The sequence below is a fragment of the Anopheles funestus genome, chromosome 2RL (assembly GCF_943734845.2).
Source record: "Anopheles funestus chromosome 2RL, idAnoFuneDA-416_04, whole genome shotgun sequence".
Lineage (NCBI taxonomy): Eukaryota > Metazoa > Arthropoda > Insecta > Diptera > Culicidae > Anopheles > Anopheles funestus.
In genome coordinates, this window is record NC_064598.1 from 77,616,375 (window position 1) to 77,631,793 (window position 15,419).

Genomic DNA, 15,419 nt, shown 5'->3' on the forward strand with positions numbered 1-15,419 from the left:
TCTTTTATTTCCCATGCTGTCGATAGATTAATAGCACTAACCCTGCAGTATGCTGGTATAGGTAAATTATATATTTTTAAAAGCATTTTAAGTTTTGAATTTACTGTAAAAAAAATGTTTCCTTTCCATTAATAATGTTGGTACAATAATAAACGACACCAGTTTTGATATCCCTCTATATGATTCTATGCGGCACCATGCGTCTCCATTAAATTTTGTTTTCAAATTCAACGCTCACCACGTGTTTGCCTTACGCAACCATGTTAATGTAGGATTTGTATGTAGTACTGCATGAGTTGCAATTAAAAATTTTGCAGCTTTTGCAAATACATTACCCATCCATACACACAGAGTTCGCAGCTGAAAAAAAAGGTCTCACATTTTGGAACAATTTTACCCATTGTGGGGTAGTGAATATGAGGGACAAAATACGACTTTGAAGCATGTATGGCGCAATACAAGAAACCAACCGTACCGTTTTTTTTTTTGCTAAAGGATAGCTTCTTCCTTTTTCGTTTTTTTTGGCTTCACCCAAAACCAACGGTCTCAATCTGCTGCTGATCTGTCGTTGTTCTTTTCCGGTGGCTCTCTATCTACAGCAACACCCGTTTATATTTAAGGAGAGGGTTTTTGGATGCGTTTTTTTGTTTCATTTACCAGATTTTCGTTTCCTTTAAAACGAGGCGGATGGAAAATAGGATTTCCGCCTTTTTAATGCGACACCGAGTGCACTACTACGGTCGGGCAGAGGCGAGCAAACGTTCGTCTGCACTTTGCTGTTCCTGGGGGTCGAGAATGTAATAAATATGGTGATTTCATAACGGAACAAGCAAACGAGTACTTGGGTGTGTGTATACACCGCCAGGTGTAGCAGGTGAATTTCAACGAAATTACCAAAAAAAAAATAGATCACGCTTTAGATCTCGCACTATATACACCATGCAGGGTGAGTATGGCTTGAGATTAAAAGTTGTAAGTTTTATGGGACGAACTCACCGACCAGAACAGTTTCGCAAGCGCAGCTTGCCACATTGGTTTATGAGAGCTAACCAAGCACTACTAGCGGCAGGTTACTTAAAACTGCAGAAAACACTGCAGAGATACCATATTTTAGTGTCCGTCCGTACCGTTGTCGGTTTGATGGCGTCGATGCAGTGGACGATTTCGTGACGATTTTCGTAACTAAGCTGTGCTCACACACACGCACGCATGCTTTGATGTTAACTACCGACGCCGGTTGACTGTTTGATGCAATCCCCGGTAAGTACAGTGTGTGACAAAATATATGAAAAAACTTAGTCGTTTACGTTAAGCCTTTTTAATTTTGATAACGAACCAAAAAGTATGTTATTGAATATTTTTTTTTTATAATATTAATTTTAGTTTACTAGATTATAAATAAAATAAGAGAATTAATTAGCGTTGTGCTTAAAAAAATCTTTTAATAAGAATAGCTTCATTTGAATCTTTAAAGATGCTTCATTTGAATCAAGAATTGACCCACAAAAGATTCATGAATCTTTATAAAAATTACAACTGGAATACAATATTCACAGTAAAGAATCAAAGTCATTCATTCCGCTTAATAATTTATTCATATTTATCTGAATCAGGTTTATCCAACACTAGTACGCACGATAAATAATTCTATATTTTAGGGGAAGTTGAGCATTTCTCAGGTATCTTATGTAGAGACATTTTTGTGATATAATTCACACTATGTAAAAAGAGGATTAAGTACCTTCTATTCTAGTACAAAAAAAAACTTTTGGAGCTTTACAAACGATCGGTATTTGGCTGAAGCACGATAAGTCCTGTCCGTCACCGGATAAGAGGCATATTATTTGGCAATCTGAAACATCATATTGCTATTTCGATACGAGCAACGATACGCTTAAGTGGCTTGGAAGTAGTTAAAATAATACACCAACGATGTGCTTGCATTGCCCGGGTAAAATAAAACGTTACCGTAACGTCAAACTATTTCGTCCTTTGCATTGTTTGCTAGATTTTTCCTCTTGTCCCGGTGCTGGTGAGCGAGAACTTTATCCTGGCAAAACTTTCATAACCGGTTTGGCTGGACGAACGGACGTACGATCATTATAAATATTTTATCCATTGCGTTGAAAAACTCTCCGGCACCCGATTCAAGTACGATGATGTGAGGTGCTGGTCGCAACTCAGCTAATGCGCGGGTCCAACTGACGGTCCATACGGTCCACATACGGTTTTCTCGGTTCGAGGTTAGGAAGGGGCGGATGGTCGTTGATTGTTTAAACTTTATCGTGCCCCATACAACACATCGTACATGGTTCGTACCGTCAAACGAGATTAGGACCCACGCAAATGATGAAGAACATCCGTTTTGCATATGCAGCGGCGTGCATGTTGCATCCCGTTGACCAACGCCAAGGATGGAGTTTTTATTACATTTGCTACAGATTGTGCTGTGAAATACAAACGTAAAAACAAAATTTGAAAAACAACAGAAAAAAATGGAAGTTGTACCGTTAGTTATTGCTACACGCTTACCATCAACGCGGTGCTCTCTATGGTTTACTTCCCATTTCGGGAAATTTCTCACGAAAGCCGGCAGAAACCGTGTTCACCTGCGCTGGGGTACGGAAAGTTGTTTTTCGGAATGCGTAACATCCTTTGGAAATTATCTGCGCTTTAGATTACGTGCCCGGGCATGCATAAATCGTGCATGCTTCGTGTATTACATAGGAAATTTGAAATATCATTAAGAAGCGGTGGAAGCAGAATGATAATGACACATTGCAAAACGCGTGAAAAAAACAGGATAAATATAATTAAATGATGTATTGAAAAACTCATTTCAAAAGGAAATTAATCTATTTTGTAGATATTGATATTTTATAGCCTTATATTATTAAAAAATTATATATTAAAAAATCTTGTTTTAAGTCTTGAAGATAGAATATTAATATGTCTAAGATTATTTTAAGTAAAATAAGTAATTAAGTATTTGCACAATAAAACTTTGTATTAGATTTTTTTTTGTCACAAAAATAATTTTTTGTCCAAATTACATGGTTTTAAACCGCTTAGCTAAGAATCTTGAGTTTTTACGCCTGAATGTATGCAATTACACTCTTTATTTTACTTTTAATTTTGTATTGGAAACTGCGGACTGTTTGGAAGACTTGATTGTCTAACTATTGATAATATATTGAAAAATATATTGCACACCATCTGATATAGAAATATGAGACGCAAACAAGTGTAACGGTCAAATTATATAACTTGTATTAAAATGAAGAATATTTAAGGTTTGCTCGAAATGTCTTTACAAGAATGATAATTATTTAAATAATTGTAAAATTTATATGCAATCCAACACTTATTTATTACTTTTTTTCTGATGTTTTAGAAGTAGAGTTTTTAAGACCCATCCTTAGTGTGCAGCCATTAAAATGAAATATTAACTTTATCTAAAAAAAAACCTCTAAAGCTGTATCAAAATTTAACAAACTCCTAATCAGAACTACCCAACTCCCAGTTGCAATATATTGTCTTAAACCATTAAGTAGTTTCACAGCTTTTAAAAAACCTCAAATAAAACTCGCCCCAAAAAAACACATCCATAGCAACAACCATTTTTCTATCAAACATCGAAGAATAAAGTGTAGACTAAAACGAAAAAAAAAATACACAAGACTCACTACTCATCTTCCGTTCATTTCACCCCAATCCGGGTAATCCTTTCGCTCCCTGTTTGTCTGGATGATTTTTTTCTTCCGGTCCTTTCGAGCAAAAAAAAAGTGGAAGATCCGGATATCTAGAGGATTTAGTGGTGAATATCTGCCAGTCGGTTGTGCAGCTTCCTGTCCCTGACCCGCACAGACTAACGCTAAAATGAAACTAGTAAAAAGTTCTGCCCATGCTCGAGTGTAACGGGAGGAGTAGGAGTTTTTTATGTATAAATTTTCCAACTCTTCCCACAGGAGAAACAGTTAGAGCTTTTTCTCTTTCTCTCTCTCTCGATATAGCTTTATGTTTGGTTGTACGTTCACTGCATCCTTCTTTAAATACCACCGCATCTCATTTACTTACGCCATTTCTGGACGAGAAGCATCAAATTATGAGTTTTAAGCTTTTTTTTTTGCTTGGGTTGTTTGTTTGTGCATCTCATTCCCGGTTTCCTGCCCCTCTAGCAACCCTCTCCAACCACAATTTTGTCCCATTTTTTCCCCCCGCTCCACACTTTCGAGTGCCACTTCTGAACCGAGTTGCCGAGTTTGAGTTTGAGTTGGGTTCAATAAAAATCGTATTAAAAAATGAAAAATTACGTGTCAAAATTATGCTCCCGGTTTTTGGTGTGGTGTGTGGGTGGAAGAACAAAAGGAAAGAGTGGGCGAGAAATAAGCACAAAAGTGCAGTAGTGAAAACCTGAAAAGCGAACGAATAATCGTGTACTATATGAGGTGTGAGAAACAAATAAGGAAAGCTTTTTTTTTGTTCTTCTGTGTGTTTTATCCACTCAGCTCGAATCTGTGCCAACCTACAGTTGAATGTTCGGGAGTAATTGGGGCGGTAAAGGGGGGTAATGGAGAGGAAGGTAGCATAATCTGAGTGATCGGTGAAAAATTAAGCTTCCAACACGGAGTGGGTTGGTTCCACCCACCCGGTTCCTGTTGCAGCGTCAGCTTTCCGACTTGATGGCTCGCCCGCATACTGACGGTGAGATAGAACAGATTATACTTTATCATGAGATATGCAACTTTTCTCATTTGCTTTGGCATTCCACCGTCGGGCGCTTGGAAAATGCGAATATGAAAGAGTCTGTGTGTGTGTGTGTACATTAAGAAAGACTTCGTTGGAATGATTTGCGCTTTTTCTTCACCTCTCCCGCGGTGAGGTAGAGTGAACCATTTTCCAAACCTCGATTTTCCGGCCCCGGATGGATTGGACGGTGAACAAGATTGTGTGCCATTTTCTTTACGAAGTCTCTGAAGCGATCCTGACGAGGATCCAAACACAAATCACAGCCTCATGAAACCTGCGTGACACGGCCGGGCACAACAGATTACAGAACCGTTGCCTGTGGTACCCGGTTTCACCGGGGCCGTTTTGCTTACTTTTGCATTTCACTGATGCCCATCGGACGCTTTTGCTACCGTTTGCTGCATAATTTTTCCATTTCATGGCATTTTTCCCGGACTTTTCGGAGTCAATTTCTGTTTCGACTTTGCAAAATGAGGAAAAAAAAAATCTTGGCCTTCCCACACAGAAAGCAACTAATGCGAACGTTGGTCATATCTGTGGATCCTATTTCGTAATCCAATGCATAGCTGATAAGATCGGACCGGGGCCGACACGTTTAGTAGCAGTGAAAAATGTAAGACAGAGAGAGAGAGAGATAGAAGGAGAGAACTGGCAGGTAGCGAAGGCTACCAGGTAACAGCCGCTTTGAAGCGTGATCACTTTTATTGCACCGTCACTTAGGACGATGACTTACGGTTAAAAGATTTTAAGGGTTAGCTATAATTGAAAATTATCATACCCATCTGACCCCGTGATGCGTGGGTCAGTCCTCACGTGGACTTCTTCTGTTTCCTTCATTTCTCTCCCTTTCGCTTTGCTTCTACACGCATTCACCACTTCTTTACGCTTGTTAGAATGCCGAAGAAAAACGGACCACACTGGGGCAAATAATTTAATTACAATTATGCAACGGTTACGGTACTGTCGAGTCGAATATTTCGAGGGGGGGTTTTATACGAGCCCGGTGAGGCACAATTTATTTGTTACCTTTTTCTCGAAGCAATGGAAAAACGGGGGGCTATTTTTTTTTTTTGGGATTTAAAAAAGGGTTTAACATTAATGTTTAATCGAAATGGATTAGCTCGGTGTGTGTGTGTGTGTGTGTGCGAGAGTTTTTTACCTGCTAAAGATAGGACGTTTAGGAACAAAAAGGTAATTCTCACTACTAATCAGCAAAGAAGGTATCGGGTTTGCTTTTAACTTTATTGCTGATGCAAAGTTTTGCCTGAGTGTGATGAAGTTATGAGGAAGTTTTGAAACGCTTTATACCTGGTTTAAAAGGATTACGAACGGTACTAATTGTTAGTAGCGGTGCGTATTTAAAAGATGGCGATGGTTTTCTTGTTTGAATAAGAAAAAAATCGCTAAGCTAAAATGAGGAAAATTTAATAAACAAAACATGAAACAGTGACGTTACTAATAATATTCCGTGAAGGGAAGTTAAAATAGGGTCTAATTCAAAGCTATTAAAACATTTTTTAAGCTTTTGAATCTATTTAATTGCTTGCATTTTTTAACATAAAGTGTCTGATACAAATTGGAAAAGGTGTTATTTGTGTTTATTTTAAGATTTATTGCTTTGTGTTCGCAAGGTTTTATAGCATTTTTGACGCAATTATTTGTTTTTATATATTTTTAATCATTTTATAATCATTTTATAATTTTTATAATCATTAAAACAATAATGATTTTTATTTAAAATATTTGGTTTTGTTTAATGTGATGTATTGTTTTCATTTGTTTTTGGTATTTTTTATTTGATATTTTTAATACCAACAAAGTTCTTAGAGTTCTTCGATTTTTATATTTCTTTTAAAAATCCTTTTTAATCGTCTTGGTATTTAGAGCTATTAATTTATTAGTTAATTTCCGTTTTACTGAAATAATCGATAACAATCCAAAAAATCTGCATTTGTAATGTCATATATATTGATAATTCCATTAGCACGTCTGCATTTTAAATGTTTAAATAAAAATGTTGTTTTCCTATCTTCTACACAATTATTTCCTAATGTTTGTTATATTGTGTTCTATTTTTTATGTATGCTCTAGATAAAATCATTAAAACTATGCCCAGAATCACTTTTTATAATTAATTTGTGTCTTTTGCTAGATTCCTCTCTGCAGAATTATATAAAGTGGTAAAAAAGTTCTTTTAAAACTTTTGGTATTAATTTATACCACAATCCAAACACAAAAAATTCTACATTTTGTATTTTAGTTCATATGTTATTAATACTACCACAGTGTTACCAGCGCTAGAAAAAAATATTGTTGAACATTTTTAATCAGTTGTTAAAAAAGCTAAGCTTCTGTTCCATTTCGTTTCGTATCAAGCAAACCATGCCATTCATTAAAGGAACTTTATTAAAAAAAACAAATACTAATTTTTAGTTTTAAAAAATGTTGCGCATTGATAAAAAAAGTATAAAGAAACAAGCTCGATAAGCCTCTAGCTTGCAAGATATTATGTTTTAATGCTAAATCATACCACGCTTTCCAACGTTCGCTTCGTTCTGCGAACATAAGCGAAACACCAGAAAGCAACCCCCCCCCCCCAACGGGGGTGGTTCATAGGCAAAATGAAGGCGCTAAAACCAAGCACCCAATTCAACCGTAACCTTTTATTATAACTTTTTCGATTTAATAAACGCGCATCATCTCGATCGTGTAACAACTGGTCGACGGCCGGGCGGTTGCTGAATAATAAACTCGAACTACAAACTTTACCGCGGCGCACAGTGGAAACTTTTATCCGGCATGATTTGTCTAAGATCCTAGCGCTATTTCCGCTTCGGTTGGTACCAAAAAGGAATGAGAGAGCAAGATAGAAAAAAAGAGAGAAGCAAAAAAAAAAAACACCCCACAGTCAAGCTTATCATGTAACTTTTCCGATGATCATTCATGAAGTGACACAGTTCAGCGTTTCATTTAGGTTGTGAGCAAGCAACAAAAAAAACCGAAACTAGAAACGTCTGCCCAAGGCACAAAACTTACGCCAAAACAAAAGGGCGTTGATAGAAGATCAAGCAAAAAACAAAAAAAAACTTCCGTTGCAAATAGAAGAATTCAAGAATTTGCGCACCACTTGGACGAACCAACCACCCGTGGTGTGGGTCTGTGTTGTATCGTTTGTATTGGGTTCGGAAAAGCTAATAATCCGATCACTTCATTTACTGGTTCAAACTTCCTTAGCGAAACGTTTCCGGCACACGTCAACATTTTGGGACCGGCAGGCCAAAAATTCCGTCGACCGAATCTACGACGGCATGTGGAACCACCATCAGCACTGTTTCTATTATCAACGGCTCGGCTAGAAGAGAAAACGTAAAGAAAAGCATAGAAAGATGTATCGCCGTTAAGGTTTTGCACTTGCCTGGCCTTTGCAATAAAGCACGAGAAACAAAAAAGCTCCCAAGCCCAACAACAGTCACTCCGGAATGCGTGTGATTTTTTTTTCTTTGTGTGTGTGTGCCACTATTCCCTAGCCTTCGTTTATTTTTTTTTGCATAACACTTCCTGCCGTAACACATTTCTGCTTTCCGGAACTCGTTCATTCATTTGGTTTGAGAAGGGCCAAAAACTTTCACTCGGAATCCATCTCATTTCGTTCGGGGTTGACGGCTAAAACGTGTGCCGGTATTCGTTTTTGACTGCACACTTCTAGCGGTTGCAGTGAAAGAGCAAAAGAAAAAACACGAGCAATGGGAGATGAAGAACGACAACAAAAAAAAAGCACACCAGAAACCGGAAGGAAAACTTTGCAAACGCTTCGAAACCAGCCTCCACACCCCAAATCGGTACCGGAAGGTTTTAGTTTTGGCGTTTTCCGGGTTCGAGCCTTCGCCGGTGAAACGTGCGGGCAATGGAGGGAAATGTGCGGACATTTTCTTCTAGCCTTGTTTCGAGTTTCTTTTTTATTCGCTTAAGTCTGCAAGCGTGCCTCTTACTGTCGAGCTTTTCTTTCGGTTTTCCGCACACTGAGCACCAACCATACGGTCGGACCGGTAGGCCAGGCAAAGAACGCGTCAGCATGGTAGCAGCAACAAAAAAAGGATTTCAGCAAAGCGTGAAGCAAAACTATGAAGTACAAGCTTTCGCCTTTTCCAGCCAACTCTACAAACCCAGAAATGGTCCCACTGGGGGAACTAAAGGGCCAGGTCAATGGAAGAAAGTGTGTTTTTCAACTGCGGAAAAATCGTCGTTGGCGTAGTGGACGATAGACGTGTGAGGAAGAGAGAACACACACACACAACAAGGTGCTTGAAAAAGTATAAACGAAAAAATAAATTTCCCCAGACGAAAATCTCCGCACCATGGCCCATCAAGTTGGTTTCCGTGTGCGAGGTGATTTGATGGTTTTGCAGGTTTAGTGCCGCTTGTCATTGGTGTTAATGCTTCGAGAGTATAAACAAAACAAATCAAAAATAAAAAAAAAATCCATGCAAAAATAACGAACGTAAAATTGCGGAAAAAGCAAATCTGCCTTAATGTTTTGTTTTGCAAAGGTACTAAAAATTATGGTTGGACAAGGATGTTATGCAAATAGAAGTAAACCGAATAACGATAAAATGGTTCAATTTTGCATTGAAAAATATAGAGAAAAATTTAATATTACCAAATCAGTATTACTTACTAAATAAGTAGTAATAGTAAGAGTAAAACTTGATGAAAGAGGGAGATAAAGGAAGAGTCTAAGCATAAGTGCGTGACTGGTCTCAGTTCAAGAAAGACGAGAGAAATAGGAACGAGAAGTTTAATGAGTAATGAGAGGGAAAGGAAGAAAGCCAGGAAGGATTAGAAATCAAGAAACCGAGCGTTTGCAACGAATGATCCTGATGAGAAGACGTCGTCAGTGTCACCCAGAAGCTCGAAAGTGTCTACTTTGTAACAACTTCAAATTAAGCAATTGGCACCGAATTTGTTAAAAAGCCATCGAAACACGATCGAGTCCCAAAAGACGCTGGAAAGAAATCCTCGTGAACCGGACGAGTTTCGTTATCCAGACTAGAGCAGCAGGATTCATCACAATACAGGAATATTCCAACAAAGTACCAGCAAACGTGAAGCATCGGTAAAGTCATTTACATTTACGATAAAGGAATCGTACTACACTTTGATCTTAGCCTTTAGGCCGAGAAGCGATAAAGGGATCGTAATATTATAGTTCAAAATATTTCAAAATAATTTAAAAAATTTATGTTCTGATTTAAAAAAAACATATAATCCTAGCTGCGTATATTCTAACATTGAAGCTTTATTGGTGATGATATCAAAAGTGTGCTTAAAGTTCTTAAATTAATCGGGGATGTCTCACTTCAAGTATAAGTAATATTGCAATATTTTTTTCATTCCCCATTCAATCGTATTTTGTTTAACTGAAACCCAACCTAATCCCTTTAAAGTGCCCAATATTTATTCAATCAAAACCAATGCAGAATAAATCAAGCTAGGTAGAAAAAATAAGCAATAAAAGCAATGGAAGAAAATAACCTAGAAAAGAACCAGCAAGAAAAATAAGCAAAATAGACCACGTTTAGGCAATGCTTGAAACTCTTGATTTCCACAGTGGATTAACTAGCGAAATGCGAGGCCTGTAAAAACAAGCCAACCAGCGCTAAAGTCGACCAACGTTCGTCAACGCGTTATGCGCGAATCGAACGGAAAATAATAATAATCATCATCACCGGCATCATTATCGTCATCTTACACGGTGGCTGATTCTTCCGTCAACTGCAGCGTTTTTGTGCAAGGGAGACATTGCTGGCCCTGAACGCGCGAGCCCTAAAGGAAGGCTGTTCTTTCCAATCGCGTGGATCATTAATTTTTCTTTTTTTGTTTTGCTACTTTCCCCTATTTACTTCTTATGCCGTTCGAAGATCGGCTAAACGGGAGGCTTTTTGATTTTTTCTTCTGTTCTGTGTGTGCGTGTTATCATCCTCGTCGATGTCAAGGGCTCTTACGAAGCGTCGTCTTCCCCGGTTGCCGGGTGAAGTTAATGATTTTGGTTTTAATTATTCGTTTCATTGTTCCTCAATTCTAGTACGCTTGGTACGAAAGGTAAGGGAGATCTTTAAAAAAGATGGAACACATCGGAGCAGAGACGTTTTAGGATTTTTTTTTCATGTAGAAAAGCGAGAAAATGTGGTTTGAAAATTATGGCAAATATTGAAGCAGAAAACATCAGCCAAAGTACCTTGTCTAAGCGGTTGTTGTGGTGTTATTTATTTCGTGTGATAAGACTATATTTTGCAGGAGTTTAGCTTGCACGAAGAGAAAAGAACGAAAAAACCCCGAACCAAATAAACGACTTTATCCATAAAATCGACGCTGCAGCTTGGTATCGACCACTTTATGGTCACCCCAGTGGTGGTCGTGTTAAAAGTTGTGATCTTTTTATTAAGTTCCATCATCACCATCAAACCGTTCGTGCTGGTTTTGTGAGGAATTTTAATTAATTTTATAACGTGCAACTTTTTTTTTTTTAATTTTCCAACCTGTTCGCAAAGACTTTTGTCACCGAGCACCGAGTAGTGTTCGCAAGCAACACGAAGCAAATAGCGAAAAAAGATGGCACGGCGACAGGTAGAGTTGGAGACCAGTGAAGGCAATGGTGGTGGTGGTGAGATTTCACTTTTATGCTTTATCTTCCTGTCTTTTTTTTGTTGTAGTTGTCACCATGTTACTTGCAGGAAGTTATTTAGCCCGTAAGCGATCCGTCCGCTTTGCTGATCGTCACCTGATAAGACAGGTGGCGGCAGGTTTTCGGACGGAAGAGGACAACGATTGTAACTTACTGTATTACAGTGTTGTTGAGCAGCGTTAAGGCGCATGTTGATCGGGGGGGTAGTATTCATCTTTAGCAGTACTTTTTCACTTCCATTATCAACTTTATAATTTGTTTAAAAATACGCTACAGAGTTGAGGCATCAACAACAAAAAGAAAGTGAAAGAAAGAGAGAGGAGAGAAAAAAATCCACTTCACCTTTATCTCATCTGCATGCAAACGGTTCTTTCTACCGTACCGGGATAAATTATCCTCTCACCGAACGGGACACACAATTAGAGGTGTAAATTGTTTCGAATTCACCTATAAATTGCTTTGTCCGTATGATGCCAACCGAAAATTGCTCTTCATTTAACGTTGCCCGGAAGTTTCGTTTCATTATATCACAGTTTTCCCGGAATCGGAAATGGGAAATGGGTAGCCCGAACGCGGATGATTCACAATTAGTGTACCGGAGTTAGGACGAACGACTGGAATAAGGGCACTCACCGTAATGCAAGCGTTAGGTTGACAAAAACTTCTCCGATGCAGAAATGTTGCTTCTAAAACGGCTGTAAATGAAATTATTATCACTTATGTTTCGCATCGCTTGTAGCAAGAGGTAAGCAAAAACGGGAAATGCCAGGTCCCAGTTACTGCCGTGCCCGACCGAACGGTGAACAATGTGTTTTTTTGGTTCGGTTGCCATGAAGCAAATAACTTGCATTACATGAAGAGGATAATTTCCTTCTCCATTCCAGGAGTGTCCCACTTAATTAATATGAACGTACCAATCTTGGCTTCATTCGCTACGGTTTTGCTTCCGTTTCGCGCGTTTTGCTAAATCTCTCCTAACACGAGCTCTTAACGGGTCCCGGATGTCTTTCAGCTCTCTCTGGCAGCAGCAACAGCCCAGCCCACTTTCATCCTTCCCGGTACGGTCGAGGGTGTCGTCGTCGTCGTCCGTGGATTAGCCGCTGTTTATCTACCGGTCGACTTCGTCATACCGATGACGCACATGACTACGTCCGTAGCATTAGCAGCTAAGAATGGTGATGGCGATGATGATGGTGCTGATGATGATGACGGTGAAACGGATATCTTCGTCATAGCGGGTTTTGTGGTACCACCATCAAGATGTCACCGTTGCCGTTTCTGTCATATATATTTACAGGGATAATTTTGACGTTAATTGTCCAACCGACATTAACATGCAGGGTAAGGATGAGCCAGCGAGTCATTCCTTAAAGTACCTTCTCACTCTTCACAGTAGGCCAGTTTATGCTCTGGTGGTGTTAATGTCCGGTCCGGTTACGGTGTGCTCAAGATGTTTGGCATTGTTTTGCGATGCTTCTCCATTTCCAGGTTGGTTCATTTCCCGCCCCATTTTGGGAAACAGGAAGTTCCGGTCATCCGTGATGTGTGCGCGTCCACCGGGTACACTTCCTGAGGACAGTGTTGCGACAAATGAGTTCCACGAAAAGCATCTTCTGACAGGAAGTATGCGGGAGGGGCCTTTTGGGCACACGTTGAAAAACTTGAAATGGATATCAGTTGGAATTCTTGCCACCGTTGCAAAATGCCGTCTGTTTGATTATTGACATTTGATAGGCGGACGAGCGTATTGTTTCATATTTCCCCTTTCGTTTTTGGGTGGTGGAGGTGTTGTCCTTTGAAGTAGTGCCGGTCCGTATCGGGTACGTGTTGATCGGGCGTGTATGTTAATTTATGCAACTGAGAATTAAATTTCAATCTACCACAGCCGGTTAGTGTTGGGTTTTGATTGAATAAATTATCCCCCGCCTGTATGATAATGCATTACACACAATCGTTTCGTTCTCTTTCTCTCTTTCTCTCTCTTACACACGCGTACATTCACATCAAACGGTTTCGGTTTAGTTGTTTGGTGAACCCATTTCCCGATTGAAGTGTTTTCAAAAGCGCACGAGGTAATCTTACTTTGTCGGCTTTTGCTTGAACCAACCACCAGGTTGAGGTTTCTCTGTGGTACAATTTAAAGCGAGATAAACTCAAATTTCATACAAACTTCGTTGCATTATGCAATTGCACAATAGGGGAATTTTGGACCCAAAAAAAAAACACTTCCATTTTTTGTTGGAAAATCACACCACCACGTTGGAGGATCATGTCACCGGGAGAGATGTACCACAGAATTTCCTTTGTGTTTTTTTTTCGTTTTTTGGTGCATGAAATTTCCTCGATGGGTGGTAGTGAAAAATGGTCATGTTTTCATTGAAAATAATACCCGAATAAAAGGCGGTAGAGCAAGAAGAAGCGGTACGAGTCATTGGAATCAAAACATGGAAATAAAACCCTTCCCACCGAAGCATTAAATGGCCGAAAGGTTTCACCCACCCGCTGCTAGATCCTTTCAACCTGCTTCCGTGCCAGTTGCCAGTACCAATTTTTTGGGTTTGTTAATTCGCACTGGTTTCCCGTGCCTTTTGAGTGTACCAACTGAATCAATTCGTGGTGGGGTTTTTTTGATGTTCTTTTGTCCTCCCTCCATGTTGCTCTTTCTCTCTCTCTTTTGATATCATTTTTGTAATGGTTTTTTTTTTTTCGTGTTACGTTCTTCTCACCATCGCTTCCATGGTGGGGTTTTTTTGATGTTCTTTTGTCCTCCCTCCATGTTGCTCTTTCTCTCTCTCTTTTGATATCATTTTTGTAATGGTTTTTTTTTTTCGTGTTACGTTCTTCTCACCATCGCTTCCATCCTATTAACGGACGTTAAAAATACCGCACATTACAATAAATCACGTTTGGGCCGCTTTTGTTTGAAGGTTTTCCTGCGTGTAATGTGTATTTTCGGGTTGGCTCACTGTTATTGCTGTTCCGTTTGCATCGTTGTTCGAATGTGTGTTCCTGCCCTCCTTTTTTGTGGCGAGGTGGCGATTTTATCCCTTACAGCACAACCGACGGTAGTCCTCAATTTGCAGGCGGTTTCTGTGGGAAAAATCAGAACAAACCACATTGATGCAGTGAGGCTACGTACGCTATATATGCACTCAACTTTGATAACTCCTCACACACAAACACATATGAGCCAATCAAAAGAAAAAAAAAGGTTGATAAGCTTACCAGTACAAAAAAGATCAAGAAAGGATTGCCAGATGTTTCTCAGTTCGAAAAAAAAACACTCGCACACACTCAAACCTACTTCCCAAAATCATAAAATGTTTTCTCGCCGTTTTTGTTTATATTTATATCGCCGTATAAATCAACAGGAAATAAATGAAAATAATTTATCTTGCACCGGCAAAACATCGTTTTGCAGTTGGGTTTTGGGACAGGGAAATAATATAACGAGCGAAGGGAAAATGTTTGCGTCGTCTGTTTTCGAAAGGTAAGTATTTGTGCAAAGCGATGTGTGTGTGTGTTTGGTGGAAGGATGATGGCACGGATGATGGAAGACAGTAACAAACTCTTATTGAAAAGAGCATTGAGTGAGGACTCATTAAACTCAAGGATGTATTTTAATTTCTTACAAGAGAAATGATTGGACTATGATTTTGTCTGCCCATGAAAAGCTCATTTAAAGAGCTTTGAAAGCTTTAATGTTTGTTCTATTTTTTTTTATATTACCAAAAGGCTGCTTAGGTATATAATTATTTAAACTAACAATTTCATTTATTGTGCAGTATATTAACTAATAACTAACTAATAGCATAGGTAATTCATGAGATGAGGATCTTAAATGGTATAAGGTTATCAAGAAGAAAATATAGAATTTGAAATATAACTATAACATCTAGTATTTTAGGAAAAAATTGAAGAAGTTAATAAAAGAGATGTTCTTCAAAAAAAAGCAAATAAGTAAATAGACCAAAATACATAAAATTTC